Here is a 19,281-nt window from a genome sequence, read left to right as displayed (position 1 = left end):
AGAGCGCCTGCAAACACATTTTGTGCAAAACAAGACCAGCCCTGTAGTTACTTATCCTGTGCGAAGATTGCTGCGACGAGTGACACGGTAATGACGTCAGATACCCGCTCAACAAACGCTCGGCCACACCTGCGTTTTTCCAAACACTCCCAGAAAACGGTCAGTTGACACCCAGAAACGCCCTCTTACTGCAATCTCCTTGCGATCGGCTGTGCATTTGGAATCGTCGCTAGAACCAGTGCAAAACCACATAGGACTTTGTACCCATACGACGCGCGTGCGCATTGCGGTGCATACGCATGCGCAGATTAGCCATTTTTTTAACTGATCGCTATGCAGCGAACAATGGCAGCTAACGATCTACTCGGAATGACCCCCTATGGGTGTCAAGAGGATTTTGTCTGACCAAGTCCATCCTCGACGAAGGAGAGCTGAAAGAAAAATCTGAGAGTGTCTGCAGATCTAAAGACCTCATTTTCCCTATCACTCTGGCCAAGTCTCTCAGCGAGAAACGATGTTTGAGGGTTCGAGTTACGAAGTCTTGAATGTCTTTCCACTTGTCTGGGGGAACTGCTATCGAGAAGAAGAGGTATCTATCAAGAAACCCAGAAAAACAATTGACTGGGTAGGTGTTAACATGGACTTGTCATAATTTATAGTAAACCCTAGCTTCTGGAGGAGAGAAAGAATGAGCTCTTTGTGAAGCAGAAGGGTTTTTTGGTCTGAGTGGACTACTAACAAGTCATCTAGGTAGATTATACAACGGATTGCTTTCTGGTGAAGGTGAGAGATCACTGCTTTCATAAAACGAGTGAATGTATAGGGGTGTTGGAAAGGCCGAAGACCATGACTGTCCACTGATAGAGAACGTCTTTCCATAGGAACCTTAGAAGTCTTCTGTGGTTTGGGTGCATTTGAATTGTTTGAAAGACCTCCTTGAGATCTATTTTGATACAGAAATCATTCTTTGTTAGTAGGAAAGGTATGTCGGGTAAGCCCACCATACGGAAGGAATGAGGTTTTATGTGTCGGTTGAGAGATTTGAAATTTAAGACTGGTCTGTATGAACCGTCCTGTTTCCTGACAGGAAAAAGGTGACTGATCCAGCCTCTTGTGGAAGTGTCTGCCAACTCTATCTTGCCTAGCTGCACGGCAAGGGATAGGACTCCATCTAATAACTGACTGGCGTTTTTTGAACAGGGAAAAATCTGTTGTGGAAAATGCAAAAGGGGGAGGGATAGACCTTTTTCCACGATTTTTAGCAACCACCTGTCTGTGGTAATCTGCCTCCAGGAGGCTATTGCCTGGGAAAGACAAGGCAGAGGTTGTAAAGTAAGGTGACTTACTGTATCCTCTGTCTTTTCTGGGGGCATATGTGCCGCCGGATCCCGTGTCCGGGAAGGGCCACCTCTGTGAGCTCTGGGAGCGCCTCTGTAGTCTCGGGTCGAACTGCTGGCTCCCGCAGGACGTCCCTCCTGATGAAAGGGCCGCCTGGATGGCTGAGGTCCTTTATGGTCTGCAAAGGATTTGCAAGCTTTATAGCGTACCTTCACTTTGTCTATGAAGTCGGGTCCGAAAAGGTCAGAATCTATCAGATTTGGGACGTCTCCTGGTCTGTGTGTTAGGTTAGTTAGCCCTGCATTAGCTAGCCAGCGAGTTCTACGTGAGTTTGATATGAAATCAAATGAAATCAAATCAAAAATTCTATGCTTTTCCGTTGGAAGGTCGTGGGATCTGAACAATTTCTTTTGAGCCGTAAGAACAACCTTCCAACAGAAAAGCATAGAATTGACTACAAGATTAAGGGAACGAGGATATAGCCACTGAACTATAAAAAAAGCAAAATGGCACACCTCCCGAACTCCAAGAGAAACCTTAATTTTCCCAAAGAATAACAGTCAACAATCAGCAAGAAGGGATAAAGAAGATACGAATACAATGAGATTTATCGGCACTTTCTGCAGGGAATGGAGAGAAATACAGCAATCCATCCAAAGACACTGGCCAGTTCTTCTCCTTGATAAAGATCTAGCTGATGAATTGGGTGAAAAGGTGTCCATAAGCTGGAGACGTTCGAAGAAACTTAGGGATAAACTAACCCGCAGTCACTTCACTGCTAATCCAAAGAAAAAACAGACAGAGGATCTTTTTTTCTGTGGGTCCTGCAAAGCGTGTCAACATGAGAAAAACATACAAAGTATCAGATCGATATGGTGAAGAAAGGACAATTGAACAATTCATCAACTGCAATGCTATTGGGGTTGTCTATTGTATCTCATGCAGTTGTAAAATGAAGTATGTTGGAATTACCACGAGAGCCTTAAAACAACGTATCCTAGAACATGTGGGATCAGTGAAAAATGCCTGAGCAGACTTACAAAAAATGAGGAAACTTACATCTGTGGCACGCCACTTAGGCACCATCAGAGCAACCCATTGGAACTACAAGCCTTTGGTCTGGAAAAAATTAATTTGGGTATCAGAGGTGGTGACCTAATGCAAGAACTCATCAAACGCGAATCCGAATGGACTTTCAGACTGGATAGCCTTGCACCAAGAGGGATGAATGAGCACATCAATTATGGAGTGTTCATCTAACCCATCCAGTCCTCAAACAGAGGACATGCAAACGTAACATAACTCCTCCAAATGTAGATTTAAACAACAGACCCTTCAAAATAAGACCTGAATCTAATCTCTTTCTAATTTATAAATTATCTTATTCAACTATTCACTTACCTGGTTACATTATCCCTATCCTTTTAACTCACCCACATGTTATACAAATTACCCTCACAATTACTCCATATTGACCCAGGGGCGTTTTAAGAGAGGAGGGGACCCTCCGTCGCGGGCCCCCTCCTCTCCGGCAGCAGTAGACTCTGGCATAATGCGCATGCGCAGGTCTCCGGGAACATGGCAGCCGCGCATTGTTCCCGGGGACACCTTCAGTGCGCATGCGCAAATCACTCAGAATTGGCCGTGGCGGACATTTTCCGAGTGATTTGTGCCCGCACACACTGGGTGCAGTGTGTGCAGTGTGGACCCCCCTGGACCCAGGGGCCCGTGTGCACCGCACACACTGCACCCATTATAGAAACGCCAATGTATTGACCATTATCTCAACAAATCCCCCCCCCCCTGCTTCTGCAATCACACATCACACCTCCAGGGCAGTCGAGAGCCGGACTGGGCCCAGGTACTTTTCAAGGGGCGTGGCCTAATCACAAGAGGTGTGGCCATGTACCCTTAGGAAAAAAAAACTGAAAAAATTGTATTTTAAGTACCTCCATGGCCACACTGCAGCCCAGTACACAGCAGCGTGTGCTGGGCTGAGGAGAAGAGCTGCAGCTGCTGCTGCCAGGTAAGGGGGAGGGGGCATGGGCCCCTACTGGACCCTCACTGGGACCCTCCATCAGACCTGGTCCCGGGTAATTTGTACCCTCTCCCCCCCTCTCTCGACACCACTACACACCTCCACACTATATCCACATCACATCTATACCCATTTACTCCAATAGCACAACATTTAACAATCAGCAGTTGCTACCTCATACACTACATACCTCACATTGCCCCCATCCCACATAATGCGATTAGTTACCCAACTTAGATCCACAGTATTGCACTTTGCATCAATGGACTTTAGTCACAGCACTTTATGTGTCACATTTTTCCTGCTCATACTGTATATCCAATAAGGGCTTGCAACTTATCGCAGTAACAATATATATTTTCTATTTTATTTTTAATTTTTTTTACCTTCAACATCACACCTCATTTTGCCACAACTTTATTAATAATAGTATATTTCACTTTATTAATATTAGCACATTATTTATTAATTTTATTCTAAACAACTAAAGTACTGTAAGCTGTAAATCTGCACAGCTCAGTGCTACGTTAATCACTTACATTACTGTACAAACAACCAGTAGCTACCAAGGGACCAGTGCATAGTGTGGAGATCGACGCGGCCCCGGTTGCCTAACAACTTTACACGTCCCCCTACGCGATGACGCAACCACATCAACGACGCAGAGATTTACGTGACCCTCGTCACTTAACAACGGGGAGACACATTCGGCAACGAGTGCGATGAGGCGCACTTTGTTGTCCAGCAATATGGCACATTTCAGAGCTCTGTGACGCGCTCTGACCAGCCGAAAGTTGCTGCCCGGCAATGGGGGATACATCTGGTAAACAGCGCAATGTGACACGCTGGTTACTTAGAAACATGATGAATCTCAGAGTGCTATGATGCACTCGGACACAGGAAGTGCACATAAATGTGCAAACGAGCTACCTGTCCTCTTCAATTACAGGTAATTGCCATTGCCCCTCCCACCGACACTGGCTATAAATAAGGGAACCAGTCTCAGAATCAGTACACAGTGAACAAACCACACAGTGGTGAAACGGCCCGTCTGTGAACTAGTGGAGCCAGACAGTGCACGGTCTGGTCCACACCTGCTCTCTTGGTATCGTATAGCCCATTGTGTTAGGCGCGGCGGTCTTCGGCCGTGCCCTGACTGAGCAGCGGTCACGGCCGCCGCGCCTCTCTCCTTCCCTGTCCCCCGCACGGCACCTAGCAACGCCAGGACGCCGTGCGCACGATAGCCGCCGGGTCCCTGGCAACGCAGGACGCCGTGTGTGCAGGGCCGCCGGGTGCATAGCAACGGGGGCGCCACAGGTGGACCGCGTTCCCCGTTGCTAAGAATAGTTAATTAGGTTGCTCGTGCAGCAGGGCAGCTGCACGGCAACTAGTAATTAGGGTCTGGGGCTGGTCCTGTTGGCCCTCCTTTTATTGGCCAGCAGGGCCTTTTTATTTGAGCCAGCACACTGCAGCCCCGCCGGTGATAGCTTCTTGTATGCTGTTCCTACCTTGCAGAACTCTGTTCCTGTCAGCCGTGTTTGGTGGATATTGCTCCCTGCCCTTTGGTACTTTGGAGGTCCGAAGCCGGTCCTGGGAATCCTTCTAGTCCTTGCGAACCTGTTTGTCATCTGGGGTTCTCGCCCGGTTTCGTGAGTAGCGGCTTCTGCCGCGTGTTACGGCCTATGCCGCTTAGTGTTTACTTTACTGTGAATTGGTGCATTTGCGGAGGTTTCCGCTTTCACTGTCCTCCCCGGAACTCGGCGGTGCCGTGTAGGGGAGTGGACAGTGGTTTCTTTGTAGTTCTTTTTCCTTTGGCGGCGTGCCGCACATACGTTTAGTTTTTAGGTAGTTTATAGCCCCTAGCGTGGTTGTTTCAGTTAGAGGTCCCCTTGTTATTACCCTGTCTCAGTTCACGCCTTGTCTCTCTTTAAGACCTGAGGGGGCATCGGAGTTGGGCAGACCTAATCCGCCCTTCAAACGCGGCTGCCATGGGCCCAAGAAACCATAGTCGTTCAGGCGTGAATTGATAACACGGGTAAGACAACGGAGGTAGGGTGCTAGGGGCTATTTCCTTCCCATTTCCCAATCCCAGCATTCCGTCTTGGTGCTCAGGACTCACTACATAAGATCTCCCCTGTCTTGAGCATCATGATCGTAACATTATCACCGGCCAACATAAAAAAAAAAAAAGGGGTTTAATTTTTTCCGTTGTATTGGTGGGCCTAGAAATTCGGCCTCATGAATCCGGCAGGTTTAGGGCCAAACCCCAGTCAGCTTTTGGTTAACCAAATACAGGAATTAACTTAGATGGTTCAGGACCTTACTCTTCGGGTGAGATCGCAGGAAGATCTTTTGCGAGCCTCCCCGAGTATGGTTCCAGAACCAAAGATGCATTTACCTGACCGTTTTTCAGGTCACCGAAAGGATTTTTGTAATTTTAAGGAAGCTTGTAAGCTTTATTTTCGTTTAAGGCCCCGTTCCTCTGGTACTGAGTCTCAGCGGGTCGGGATTGTGATGTCTCTACTTCAGGGTGATCCACAGACCTGGGCGTTTGGGCTAAGAGCGGATGATGCTGCTTTGTTATCAGTAGACACCTTTTTTAAATCCTTAGGCCTCTTATATGACGACCCAGATAGAGAAGCATCAGCTGAGAGTCACCTGCGTGCCCTTAAGCAAGGCAAAAATCCAGCAGAGGTGTATTGTACCGAATTTCGCCGTTGGTCGAACGACTGTGGCTGGAATGACCCGGCCCTGCGCAGTCAGTTTCGCCTCGGACTGTCGGAAGTGATTAAAGACAGTCTCCTTCAGTACCCCGCTCCTGAGACTCTAGACAAACTCATGGAGCTCGCTATTAAAATTGATCATCGTCTCCGAGAGCGGAGGGCTGAAAGAGGAACAACTTTTAGGCCTAATCCATGTGTATATACTTTTCCTGAGGACGTCGAGGAGCCCATGCAAATGGGTCTCTCCCGGCTGTCCCCAGAGGAAAGAACCAGAAGGTTAAGTTCTGGTCTTTGTTTGTATTGTGGTGGTAAGGGACATATCACACGTAACTGCCCGAACAAGCCGGGAAACGCTCTGACCAAGTGAATTGTGAGGGGGTTCACTTAGGTCTGCAGTTAATCTCCTCTAATAATTCTCTATTAGTTCCGGTAAAGATTTCCTTTGGCAGCCTCAGTTCATTGGTGTCGGCCTTCGTCGACAGTGGAGCTGCAGGAAATTTTATGTATTTAGCTTGGGCTAAGGCTTTAGGCGTTCCACTTATACCCTTAGATAGACGTATCACCATGCACAACTTGGATGGGGGTCCGCTTTCCAATGGGGTTATTACTCACCGCACACCTCCAGTATTGCTGTCAGTGGGGGCCCTACATTCAGAAGAAATAGAATTTTACCTTACACATTGTCCGGCAGTTCCAGTAGTTTTGGGTCACCCCTGGCTTGCCTTTCATAATCCCACCATAGATTGGCGGTCTGGGGAGATTTCCCAATGGGGTCCTTTTTGTGTTAAGGAGTGTATTTCCAATCCTGTCCGGGTTGTGGCAGTTACCCCAGAACTTATTCCTCTGGAATATCAGGATTTTGCTGATGTGTTCTCCAAGGGTAATGCGGACGTTCTGCCTCCCCATCGGTCCTATGACTGCGCTATAGATTTAGTTCCCGGGGCCACTTTACCTAAGGGGAGATTATATGCCCTCTCCGGGCCAGAAACCACGGCTATGGATAATTATATCCAGGAAAGCCTGAAAAAAGGCTTCATTAGGCCTTCGAAATCTCCTTTGAGTGCAGGATTATTTTTTGTTGAGAAAAAAGATGGGTCGCTCAGACCATGTATTGATTTTCGGGCTCTGAATAAAATTTCTGTTAAAAACACCTACCCTTTGCCTTTGATTTCAGTACTTTTTGATCAGTTACGCTCTGCCGTTATCTTCTCAAAAATCGATCTTAGAGGAGCTTACAATCTCATCCGAATAAGATCTGGGGATGAGTGGAAGACGGCTTTCAGCACACAGTCGGGTCATTATGAATACCTGGTGATGCCCTTTGGGTTGTCAAATGCTCCTGCGGTATTTCAAGACCTCATCAATGATGTTCTTCGTGACTTTCTTGGAAAGTTTGTTGTCGTTTATTTAGACGACATTTTGATTTATTCTGAGTCTATGGAACAACATATTACCCATGTGCGTCTGGTTCTTCAAAAACTACGGCAGAATCATTTATACGCAAAACTAGAGAAATGTGATTTTCACATCACGGAAGTGTCCTTCTTGGGGTATATTATTTCTCCCCAGGGATTTTTCATGGAACCGAAAAAACTCCAGACCATCCTTAATTGGGCGCAACCCACAAATTTAAAAGCAATTCAGCGCTTTTTAGGGTTTGCAAACTATTATAGGCGGTTCATTCATACCTTTTCTGATTTGGTCGCTCCTATAGTAGCATTGACTAAAAAAGGAGCGGACCCTTCCAATTGGTCGCCTGCAGCCGAGTCTGCCTTTCGGGCCTTAAAACAGGCCTTTGTCTCGGCTCCTGTTCTCAGGCACCCTAACCCGGAGCTCCCCTTTATAGTCGAGGTAGATGCCTCAGAGGTTGGAGTGGGGGCTATCCTATCTCAGGAAGATCCGGAGTCTCAGGAATTACACCCTTGTGCCTTCATGTCCAGGAAATTCTCCTCCGCAGAATCCAACTATGACGTTGGTAATCGAGAATTGCTGGCAGTTAAATGGGGTTTCGAGGAGTGGAGGAATTGGCTGGAGGGAGCTAGGCATACTATTACAGTGTTTACTGACCATAAGAACCTGCAGTATATTGAGTCAGCTAAACGGCTTAATGCTCAGCAGGCACGTTGGGCATTGTTTTTTACTCGTTTCAGGTTTATTATCACCTTCAGGCCCGGCTCCAAAAATACTAAAGCTGATGCCCTGTCACGTTGTTTTCTTCCGGTTCACAATAACCATCCTGCTACTACCCCCATAGTTCCATCATCTATCATCCGGGCAGGCCTCACACAGGATTTATTTACTCAGTTAGTCCAGCTTCAACAGCAGGTTCCTAAACCGACTCCTGCTGATCGTCTCTTTGTCCCTGAATTTCTGAGAGGCACTGTTTTAGCTGAGTTTCATGACAACAAAGTCTCTGGTCATCCAGGTGTCTCTAAGACCTTGGAGTTAGTCTCTCGCTCGGTGTGGTGGCCTAGTCTTTCTAAAGATGTAAGGGAATTTGTCCATTCCTGTCAGGTTTGTGCACGGCATAAGGTTCCTCGTTCATTGCCGATCGGGCAACTCGTACCTTTAGCCGTTCCTCTCAGGCCATGGTCACATATATCCATGGATTTCGTGGTGGACCTTCCTCTTTCAGCCGGATTTCGAGTCATTTGGGTGGTAGTAGATCGTTTTAGTAAGATGGCTCATTTCATTGCTCTTCCCCGATTACCCTCTGCTCAAGGGTTGGCAGTCTTGTTTCTCCGTCATGTGTTCAGGCTCCATGGGTTGCCCAGGGATATTGTCTCTGATCGGGGTCCGCAATTCATTGCTCGTTTCTGGAAACGTTTTTGTGCCTCATTAAATATGAAACTCTCTTTAACATCTTGGTACCATCCACAATCTAACGGACAAACCGAACGAGTTAACCAGTCATTAAAACAGTATTTACGGTTGTATTCGGCCAAACTCCAGAATGATTGCTCTGAATTTCTTCCGTTAGCCGAATTTGCTTATAATAACTCTTGTCATTCTTCCACCAAGGAGTCCCCATTCTTTTCAGTCTTTGGCTTTCATCCTAGAGCCAACTCTTTTTTTCCTCATTCTCCAGTCTCCTCGTTGACCTTAACCTCCCATCTCAGAACAATTTGGAGAAAGGTGCACCTTGCCTTGAGAAAAGCTGCCTTCCGAGAAAATAAATTTTCTGATAGGCTCCGACGTCCTTGCACTTTTAAGGTGGGAGATAAGGTATGGTTGTCAACTCGCAACATCAAGCTCCGACAACCTTCGGCCAGATTGGGACCCAAATTTATTGGACCATTCCTTATCATTAAGAAGGTCAACCCAGTTGCTTTTCGGCTACGCTTGCCAAGATCTCTCAAAATTGGCAATACTTTTCACTGTTCTCTTTTGAAACATTATTTTTCTTCCAGGAGATTTCCTCGGAGGACTTCCCAGGGTAGATCTCCGGTGGATGTTCAGGGGCAACAAGAGTTCTTGGTGGAAAAGGTTTTAGATTCTAAGCTTTCTCGGGGTCGGCTCTATTTTTTGGTCCACTGGAAAGGTTATGGCCCTGAAGAAAGATCTTGGGTGTTGGATAAAGATTTACATGCTCCCAAGCTGAAGAGGATTTTCTTTCAGGAGTATCCTCAGAAACCTGGCTCTAGGGGTTCTTTAACCCCTCCTCTGTCAGGTCCGGGTGTTTTTGTGAATCCATTAACCCGGGACCAACCACAGGTGTAGGTGCTGGGGTATGAAGAAAGCAGGGAGGACGAAGAAAGTTCCGTTTCATATATTTATTAAAAATAACAATTCAGTAAAGAGTTAAATGACAAGTTGTTAATCATCATATTATACTGAAGTATTGCAGGAATGGCAGAAATAATATGCAGGATAAATCTCAAAAACAAATAAAAGAAATGTTCATGGAACTGTATATAAAACAAGCTGATGAATAAATGTTGAATTGTCCAAATATAAACAAGCTTTGATGCTGAACTGCAAAATGTGTTTAACTGGGTAATGCAGACATGAAGAAATAACTGTAAGGATTTGCAATGAAGTTTTGAGAGTTAACTGAGAGGCTGTGAAGAATTATCCTTGTTATGGTAACATAAAAAATAAAAGTACAGAATTGGGTTACTTGCGGGTTCCGGAGATCACTGTGAAAACTGTAGCAGATGACAAGGTGATGAACGGGTTAAATGCAGAGTAGAACAAACGAACAGCTGAGGGTAGTGGAATCCTCCAAACTTTGTATGGTTGAAGGCAGGCAGACAAGGTAACCTCATGCAAGACTCTGGGAATCCAACTGTTTCCAGTAGGTGTGCAATTAACTGACAGCACAGCGGAGAGCCGGTGGATCTTTAGCAGTGAAGGCTGCAGACGGACCTCTGGGAACGGAGGCGATATCTGGACCACGGGAATCACACAGGAATGCACGGAGAGAGCTCAGAGCTAGAGCACAGCGTTGATACAACAAAGCACTGGCCCAGAGTAACATAATCCCAGCCTACTTAAAGGCAGCACAAGCACGGGATTGGCTTACACCTGCCCACAGGTGTTTTCACAAGTGCTCTGTATTACCTATTTGGTCTCCAACATGGCCACCTCCTATACAGCAGACACACCGCAGTGCCTTAGGCCATTTGGTCCCCGCACTCCCAGTTCCCAGACTCTGCATTACCTGTGCCACTGATCACGCCGCGTCCCCACACGGGCGCACAGCACCGCGAGCAACCGCACTGGCAACGGACGAACCCCAGAACCCGCAGAGGTGAGAGACCGGTTCGTGACAGTACCCCCTCTTCTAAGGGTGGTCTTCGAACACCTTTGAACCTTATCAGGATTTTTGGAGAAGTATTTCTGTACCAGTCTTGGAGCATGATCATCTTCAGAAAAAACCCAGGATCTCTCCTCCGGACCGTAACCCTTCCAGTCGACCAAAAACTGTAAACGTCCATATCGGGAACGTGAGTCCACAATCTCTTTAACTTCAAATTCCTCATCCTGCAAAGAGTGAACTTTAAGAGATTTGGACTGGGTAGTACGGAATTTATTGAGAATCAAAGGTTTCAATAAAGATGTATGAAAGGCGTTAGGAATTCTCAAAGACGGTGGCAACTTGACTTTGTATGACACAGGATTGAGTACCTTTACAATGGGAAATGGACCAATAAACTTGGGAGCAAATTTCTTAGAAGGAACTTTGAACCTGAGATTGCGCGTAGAAATCCAAACTTGGTCTTCCACCTTGTAATTCGGTACAGCTTTACATTTTCTATCTGCAAAAGATTTATAACGAGCGGAAGTTTTGACCAACGACTTACGCACACAACTCCAGATTCTAGATAGACGTTGAAGCTCTTGATCTGCTGCTGGAACCTTTAGGGCTGGCAATGGATGGAACTCTGGCACACGAGGATGAAAGCCGAAGTTAATATAAAAGGGCGTAGATTCTGAAGACGAATGGAAGAGATTATTATGAGCAAATTCAGCCAATGGAAGGTAGTCAACCCAGTCATCCTGTGAGGACGATATATATAGCCGGAGAAATGTTTCAAGGTCTTGGTTTACTCTCTCAGTTTGTCCATCTGTCTGAGGATGATATGCAGAAGAAAAATTCAACTTGACATTTAAAGATGAACAAAGCGACCTCCAGAACTTGGCCACAAACTGTGTTCCCCGATCAGAGATGATCTCTCGAGGAAGGCCATGCAACTTGAAGATTTCAGAGATGAACAATCTGGCTAGTAAAGGGGCTGATGGTAATCCAGTTAATGGAATGAAATGTGCCATTTTCGAAAATCGATCCACTATCACCCAAATGGTATTTCGCCCTTTTGATGGAGGTAGATCGGTCACGAAATCCATTGAGATATGAGTCCATGGTTGTTTGGGTATGGATAATGGATGTAATAAACCTGGTGGAGAACTTCTTGGACTCTTATGTTGGGCACATTTAGGACATGCTGCTATAAACTCTTGGACATTGGCTTTGAGACGTGGCCACCAATAAGACTGTTGAATAAATTTGAGAGTCTTTAGAACCCCAGGATGACCCATGAAGGAAGAGTGAGCCCAGGTAAGCAGCCGTTTACGAAGATTTGTGGCGACAAAGGTCTTGCCAGGCGGAGGAACTGGAGAGGTTCGAGTCATTAAAAAGGACGTAGGATTCACAATGGCTTGATTCGTGGTAGCATCATTTAATTCAGAAGAAGCAAAGGGCCGAGAAAGGGCATCTGCCTTTTTGTTCTGAGACCCTGGTCGATATGTGAGCTTGAAATTGAATCGTGTGAAGAAAAGCGCCCATCTAGCTTGTCGTGGATTCAAGCACTGAGCTGACTGCAGATATAGAAGATTCTTATGATCAGTATAAACTGTAATGCGATGTTGTGCTCCTTCTAGAAGGTATCTCCACTCCTCAAATGCCAACTTGATGGCAAGTAATTCTTGCTCACCGATTGCATAATTACGTTCGGCCGGGAGGAACTTACGGGAGAAATATCCGCAGGGATGGACCTTTTTATCTTCAAAGACTTGTGACAACACAGCTCCTACTGCTTCTGTAGATGCATCCACCTCTAGTAGAAAGGGACGATTCAAATCAGGCTGTCAAAGAATGGGGGCTGACACAAAGGCTTTCTTTAAATCAGAGAAGGCTTTGATTGCTTCAGAAGACCAGTTTGTAGGATTTGCTCCCTTGCGAGTTAGGGCTGTAATGGGAGCAGCTAACGTAGAATAATTCTTAATGAATCTCCTATAGAAATTAGCAAAGCCAAGAAATCGCTGAATCCCCTTGAGAGTCGTAGGAGTGGTCCAATCTCGGATAGCTTGTACCTTACCGGGATCCATACATAGCTCTGATCCAGAAATGATGTAACCAAGGAACGGTATGGAAGATACTTCAAAGGTGCACTTCTCTAACTTACAATAAAGTTGATTTTTCCTCAGACGTGTCAGTACCTCTTTAACTTGGTGACGGTGAGACTTTAGATCCTTAGAGAATATTAGGATATCATCCAGGTACACTACTAGACACTTGTAGAGAAGATCACGAAAAAGTTCATTCACATAGCTTTGAAAAACTGCAGGTGCATTACAAAGACCAAAAGGCATTACAAGGTATTCGTAATGCCCATCCCGGGTATTAAAAGCAGTCTTCCACTCGTCCCCTGCCCGGATGCGGATTAAATTGTAGGCCCCTCGGAGATCCAATTTTGTAAACACAGTAGCTCCCTTTACCCGATCAAATAATTCTGGAATTAAGGGTAATGGGTACTTGTTTTTCACAGTGATCTCACTGAGTCCACGGTAATCTATGCATGGTCGTAACCCACCATCCTTCTTCTTAACGAAAAAGAATCCGGCTCCTGCAGGTGAAGAAGATGGTCTGATAAATCCTTTGGTTAGATTTTCCTGTATATAATCAGACATAGCTTGCGTCTCTGGGATGGATAGCGGATAAATTCGTCCCCTAGGAGGGGTTTTGCCCGGAACCAGGACGATTGGGCAGTCCCATTCGCGATGAGGAGGTAGAGAGTCTGCTGCTTGTTTACTGAAAACATCCGCAAAGGATTGATACACCGGAGGTAGGTCGGGAAGGCTAATTGACCGGAGAGGTACAATTGAGGCTAAACAGTCCTTGGTACAAGATTTACCCCACAAAAGGACTTCCATGGTTTGCCAATTAAGTTGAGGATTATGTTTCTGCAGCCAAGGTAAACCAAGTATCACATCTTGAGAGGCTTTGGGAATCACGTAGAAGGAGATGTATTCGGAATGGAGCACACCAACTTTCATCTTGAGCCATACGGTTCGATGAGTAATTATACCATCTGGAATTCGACTTCCATCCACTGCTGTAACAGCAACTGCTGCTTCCAGAGGCATGGTTTGAACTTTAGACCGTAAGACAAAGGCTGAGGAGATGAAGTTCTCGGCTGCCCCGGAATCTAGGAGAGCTGAAACTTTCACTGTAGAACTTGGAACTTCTAATTGAATAGACAAGGTCGGCTCTTTCCCAGAACGTGATTCTAAAGTAACTCCTAGCTTAACCTCTCTTGAATAAGCTAGGAGCGAGAGTTTCCCGGTCGGAGTTGGCAGAATTTAACTAAATGTTCGGAGGACCCACAGTACATGCAGAGGTTACCCTGTCGACGACGAAGTAGTTTCTCCTCTGTGAGGCGAGAGCGCCCAATCTGTATTGGTTCTTCTGTCGTTACCGGAGACTGTGATGAAGAATCTTGTCGAGGCCTAGGATGATAACGTGGACTGGATCGCTCTGCCCTGGATTTCTCTAAACATCGCTCCCTGTAGCGTCGGTCAAGTTTGTTACAGAGAGAAATCAATTCATCCAGTTTAGTTGGCACATCCCGGATAGTTAAATCATCCTTGATTCTCTCTGAAAGTCCATTCCAAAACGCGGCGATCAGGGCCTCCTCATTCCAGTTTAACTCTGAATACAACGTGCGAAACTGAATAATATATTGACTGACAGGACGTAAACCTTGACGTAGACGGAGAATCTCCAAAGATGCTGAGGTGGTCCTGCCTGGTTCGTCAAAGATTCTCCGGAAGGATGATACGAACTCCTTGTAATTAGAGAGGATAGGATCACCTCTTTCCCATAATGGTGATGCCCACTCCAGAGCCTGACCGGAGAGGAGGGCAATAATATATGCAACCTTAGAACGAGCTGATGGGAAATTGGCGGACAACAGTTCGAACTGGATCTCGCATTGATTCAGGAATCCTCTGCAAAGTTTTGGAGTTCCGTCAAACTTACTCGGAGAGGGTAACTGCAAGCGGGACGTAGGCAGCGTCACAGGAGAAGCTGTACTGGTAACTGGGACAACCGAAGTTGGAATCTGGACTTGAGACGTTTTAATAGCCGTATGAAGAGTCTCTAAACGGTCTGCCATAGTTTGCATAAACTGCACTATTTGTGTCTGTATAGACTCCTGGTTTTCCAGACGGGAAAGGATATCTGACGTAGCACCGTCTCCTGCGAATTGGTCACTTGACGGATCCATGTGGCCAGTGCTTACTGTCAGGTCCGGGTATTTTTGTGAATCCGTTAACCCGGGACCAACCACAGGTATAGGTGCTGGGGTATGAAGAAAGCAGGGAGGACGAAGAAAGTTCCGTTTCATATATTTATTAAAAATAACAATTCAGTAAAGAGTTAAATGACAAGTTGTTAATCATCATATTATACTGAAGTATTGCAGGAATGGCAGAAATAATATGCAGGATAAATCTCAAAAACAAATAAAAGAAATGTTCATGGAACTGTATATAAAACAAGCTGATGAATAAATGTTGAATTGTCCAAATATAAACAAGCTTTGATGCTGAACTGCAGAATGTGCTTAACTGGGTAATGCAGACATGAAGAAATAACTGTAAGGATTTGCAATGAAGTTTTGAGAGTTAACTGAGAGGCTGTGAAGAATTATCCTTGTTATGGTAACATAAAAAAATAAAAGTACTGAATTGGGTTACTTGCGGGTTCCGGAGATCACTGTGAAAACTGTAGCAGATGACAAGGTGATGAACGGGTTAAATGCAGAGTAGAACAAACGAACAGCTGAGGGTAGTGGAATCCTCCAAACTTTGTATGGTTGAAGGCAGGCAGACAAGGTAACCTCATGCAAGACTCTGGGAATCCAACTGTTTCCAGTAGGTGTGCAATTAACTGACAGCACAGCGGAGAGCCGGTGGATCTTTAGCAGTGAAGGCTGCAGACGGACCTCTGGGAACGGAGGCGATATCTGGACCACGGGAATCACACAGGAATGCACGGAGAGAGCTCAGAGCTAGAGCACAGCGTTGATACAACAAAGCACTGGCCCAGAGTAACATAATCCCAGCCTACTTAAAGGCAGCACAAGCACGGGATTGGCTTACACCTGCCCACAGGTGTTTTCACAAGTGCTCTGTATTACCTATTTGGTCTCCAACATGGCCACCTCCTATACAGCAGACACACCGCAGTGCCTTAGGCCATTTGGTCCCCGCACTCCCAGTTCCCAGACTCTGCATTACCTGTGCCACTGATCACGCCGCGTCCCCACACAGGCGCACAGCACCGCGAGCAACCGCACTGGCAACGGACGAACCCCAGAACCCGCAGAGGTGAGAGACCGGTTCGTGACATCCTCAAGGGGGGGGGGGGTACTGTTAGGCGCGGCGGTCTTCGGCCGTGCCCTGACTGAGCAGCGGTCACGGCCGCCGCGCCACTCTCCTTCCCTGTCCCCCGCACGGCGCCTAGCAACGCCAGGACGCCGTGCGCACGATAGCCGCCGGGTCCCTGGCAACGCAGGACGCCGTGCGTGCAGGGCCGCCGGGTGCATAGCAATGGGGACGCCACAGGTGGACTGCGTTCCCCGTTGCTAAGAATAGTTAATTAGGTTGCTCGTGCAGCAGGGCAGCTGCACGGCAACTAGTAATTAGGGTCTGGGGGCTGGTCCTGCTGGCCCTCCTGTTATTGGCCAGCAGGGCCTTTTTATGTGAGCCAGCACACTGCAGCCCCGCCGGTGATAGCTTCTTGTATGCTGTTCCTGCCTTGCAGAACTCTGTTCCTGTCAGCCGTGTTTGGTGGATCTTGCTCCCTGCCCTTTGGTACTTTGGAGGTCCGAAGCCGGTCCTGGGAATCCTTCTAGTCCTTGCGAACCTGTTTGTCATCTGGGGTTCTCGCCCGGTTTCGTGAGTAGCGGCTTCTGCCGCGTGTTGCGGCCTATGCCGCTTAGTGTTTACTTTACTGTGAATTGGTGCATTTGCGGAGGTTTCCGCTTTCACTGTCCTCCCCGGAACTCGGCGGTGCCGTGTAGGGGAGTGGACAGTGGTTTCTTTGTAGTTCTTTTTCCTTTGGCGGCGTGCCGTACATACGTTTAATTTTTAGGTAGTTATAGCCCCTAGCGTGGTTGTTTCAGTTAGAGGTCCCCTTGTTATTACCCTGTCTCAGTTCACGCCTTGTCTCTCTTTAAGACCTGAGGGGGCATCGGAGTTGGGCAGACCTAATCCGCCCTTCAAACGCGGCTGCCATGGGCCCAAGAAACCATAGTCGTTCAGGCGTGAATTGATAACACGGGTAAGACAACGGAGGTAGGGTGCTAGGGGCTATTTCCTTCCCATTTCCCAATCCCAGCATTCCGTCTTGGTGCTCAGGACTCACTACATAAGATCTCCCCTGTCCTGAGCATCAGGATCGTAACACATTGTGGCTTTCTTTATTGTAGAAACCTCTCATATAGTTGCTTTCTACTCTATTTTAGCAACATATTCCTTTTCTCTTTGGTGTAAATTTCTTTAGCCTACATGGAACCTATATTTACCATTTTGTGCCTCATGCCTCATGCATAACTGCACTATTTGGTATGCAATTAGATGTTTTTCTTTTTCATGTGGGTTACTAATGAATGTATTATACTTATAACCTAACTAGTACTCAGATTAATGTGTTGCATCTTTTATTGCACAAACTTTGCAGGAAATTAAGTGGTTCTTTTTCCATGTGGATTATCAATGAATATATTACATATTGTACTGCCAATGAATGAAACATATTCATAACCTTCTTGCAATCTTTTACATACAGTATCCAATATTACTTGACAAACCATCACTCACTTTGAAAGGTTATTTATCGGTTTTCACAATGCCTTTTAGAGCAGAGGTCCAATATTGTCAATGATAGATTTTTATTCATGGTAGTTTTGGGGAGTCTCAGCTCACCACCTCTCATATAGTGGCTTTCTACTCTATTTGAGCAACATATTCCTTTTCTCCCTGGTGTAAATTTCTTTAGCCTACATGGAACCCATATTTACCATTTTGTGCCTCATGCCTAACTGCACTATTTGGTATGCAATTAGATGTTTTTCTCTTTCATGTGGGTTACTAATGAATGTATTATACTTATAACCTAACTAGTACTCAGATTAATGTGTTGCATATTTTATTGCACAACCTTTGCAGGAAATTAAGTGGTACCTTTTCCATGAGGATTATCAATGAATGTATCACATATTGTACTGCCAATGAATGAAACATATTCATAACCTTCTTGCAATCTTTTACATATCCAATATTACTTGACAAACCATCACTCACTATGAAAGGTTATTTATCGGTTTTCACAAAGCCTTTTAGAGCAGAGGTCCAATACTGTCAATGATAGACATTTATTAATGGTAATTTTGGGGAGTCTCAGCTCACCACCTCCTTTTCCTCTCTGTACCCCCTCTCTCTCATACACCATCCACTATAATTCTATATGACGGTGAACAGCAGAAGTTGGGACACACTCTCTCTCTCTCCACTTTCTTTTTTTCGAGAACCTTCTCATCCACTGCCAGATATCAAGTTCCCTGCAATGCAACTGTAACAGGGACTTGGGGCAGATCAGCGGGGCAGCAGAAGTTCTCTACTTGGTATAAATGCGGAAACCACACGCTCTCTCATTTGTTTGAATCATATTACTACTGCCATACTTCACTGGCTATGCCCAAATCCATCTGTTCTTGGAAGCAAAGCAGTGACAGGCCTGATCAGTACAAGGTCAGGTGACTACCTTGGAATATCAGGTGCAGTAGCTCCAATCATCAACAAACAGCAGAAGTGGTGGAGAAAACATTGGCCTTACCTCTATACCTATTCTACCAACTAGAAGTACAATTTTGCAAGATCACAAACCAGAGAAAGAAGCTTCAATAGCACAACCATTACAAATACCAAGGGAGCCATTATCAAGGAGTATATCTACCATTATTGAAAATCATTTTCCTCCATAACGATATTACACTGATATACTAAAATATTATGCATATCTTTGATTTTAATATTTTTCACCACAGGCGTATTGGATATGTACACTTAGCAATTTGCTTTGTGTCAACATGGGGCATGTCAACCCTTTTAACTTATACCATTCAACTCCACCTAAGGTGACTGTTTTTTGTATGTAAGTCTGTGTTCATTCTTCTTTTATGATTAACCATAATAAAAAAGTTTTTAACATATTTCATATCCATCAAGTGTGCCCCAACATAGGGGTAAATTTACTAAGATGGGAGTTCTATTTTTAAGATGGGATGTTGCCCATAGCAACCAATCAGATTCTACTTCTCATTTATCTAGCACCTTCTAGAAGATAATACCTGGAATCTGATTGGTTGCTATGGGCAACTTCCCATATTAAAT

At 45.7% G+C, this 19,281-nt stretch overlaps 1 pseudogene; it reads left to right on the top strand.

Annotated features, from left to right (window-relative positions):
* The first annotated feature begins 18,558 nt into the window (after window positions 1-18,558).
* LOC134945993 (5S ribosomal RNA) lies at window positions 18,559-18,677 on the top strand (annotated as a pseudogene).
* The last annotated feature ends 604 nt before the right edge of the window (window positions 18,678-19,281 follow it).

This window comes from Pseudophryne corroboree, chromosome 7 (assembly GCF_028390025.1).
Source record: "Pseudophryne corroboree isolate aPseCor3 chromosome 7, aPseCor3.hap2, whole genome shotgun sequence".
In the NCBI taxonomy this organism is placed as follows: domain Eukaryota; kingdom Metazoa; phylum Chordata; class Amphibia; order Anura; family Myobatrachidae; genus Pseudophryne; species Pseudophryne corroboree.
The sequence above is the reverse complement of the archived record's forward strand: the minus strand, read 5'-3'. Positions and strand labels throughout refer to the sequence as shown.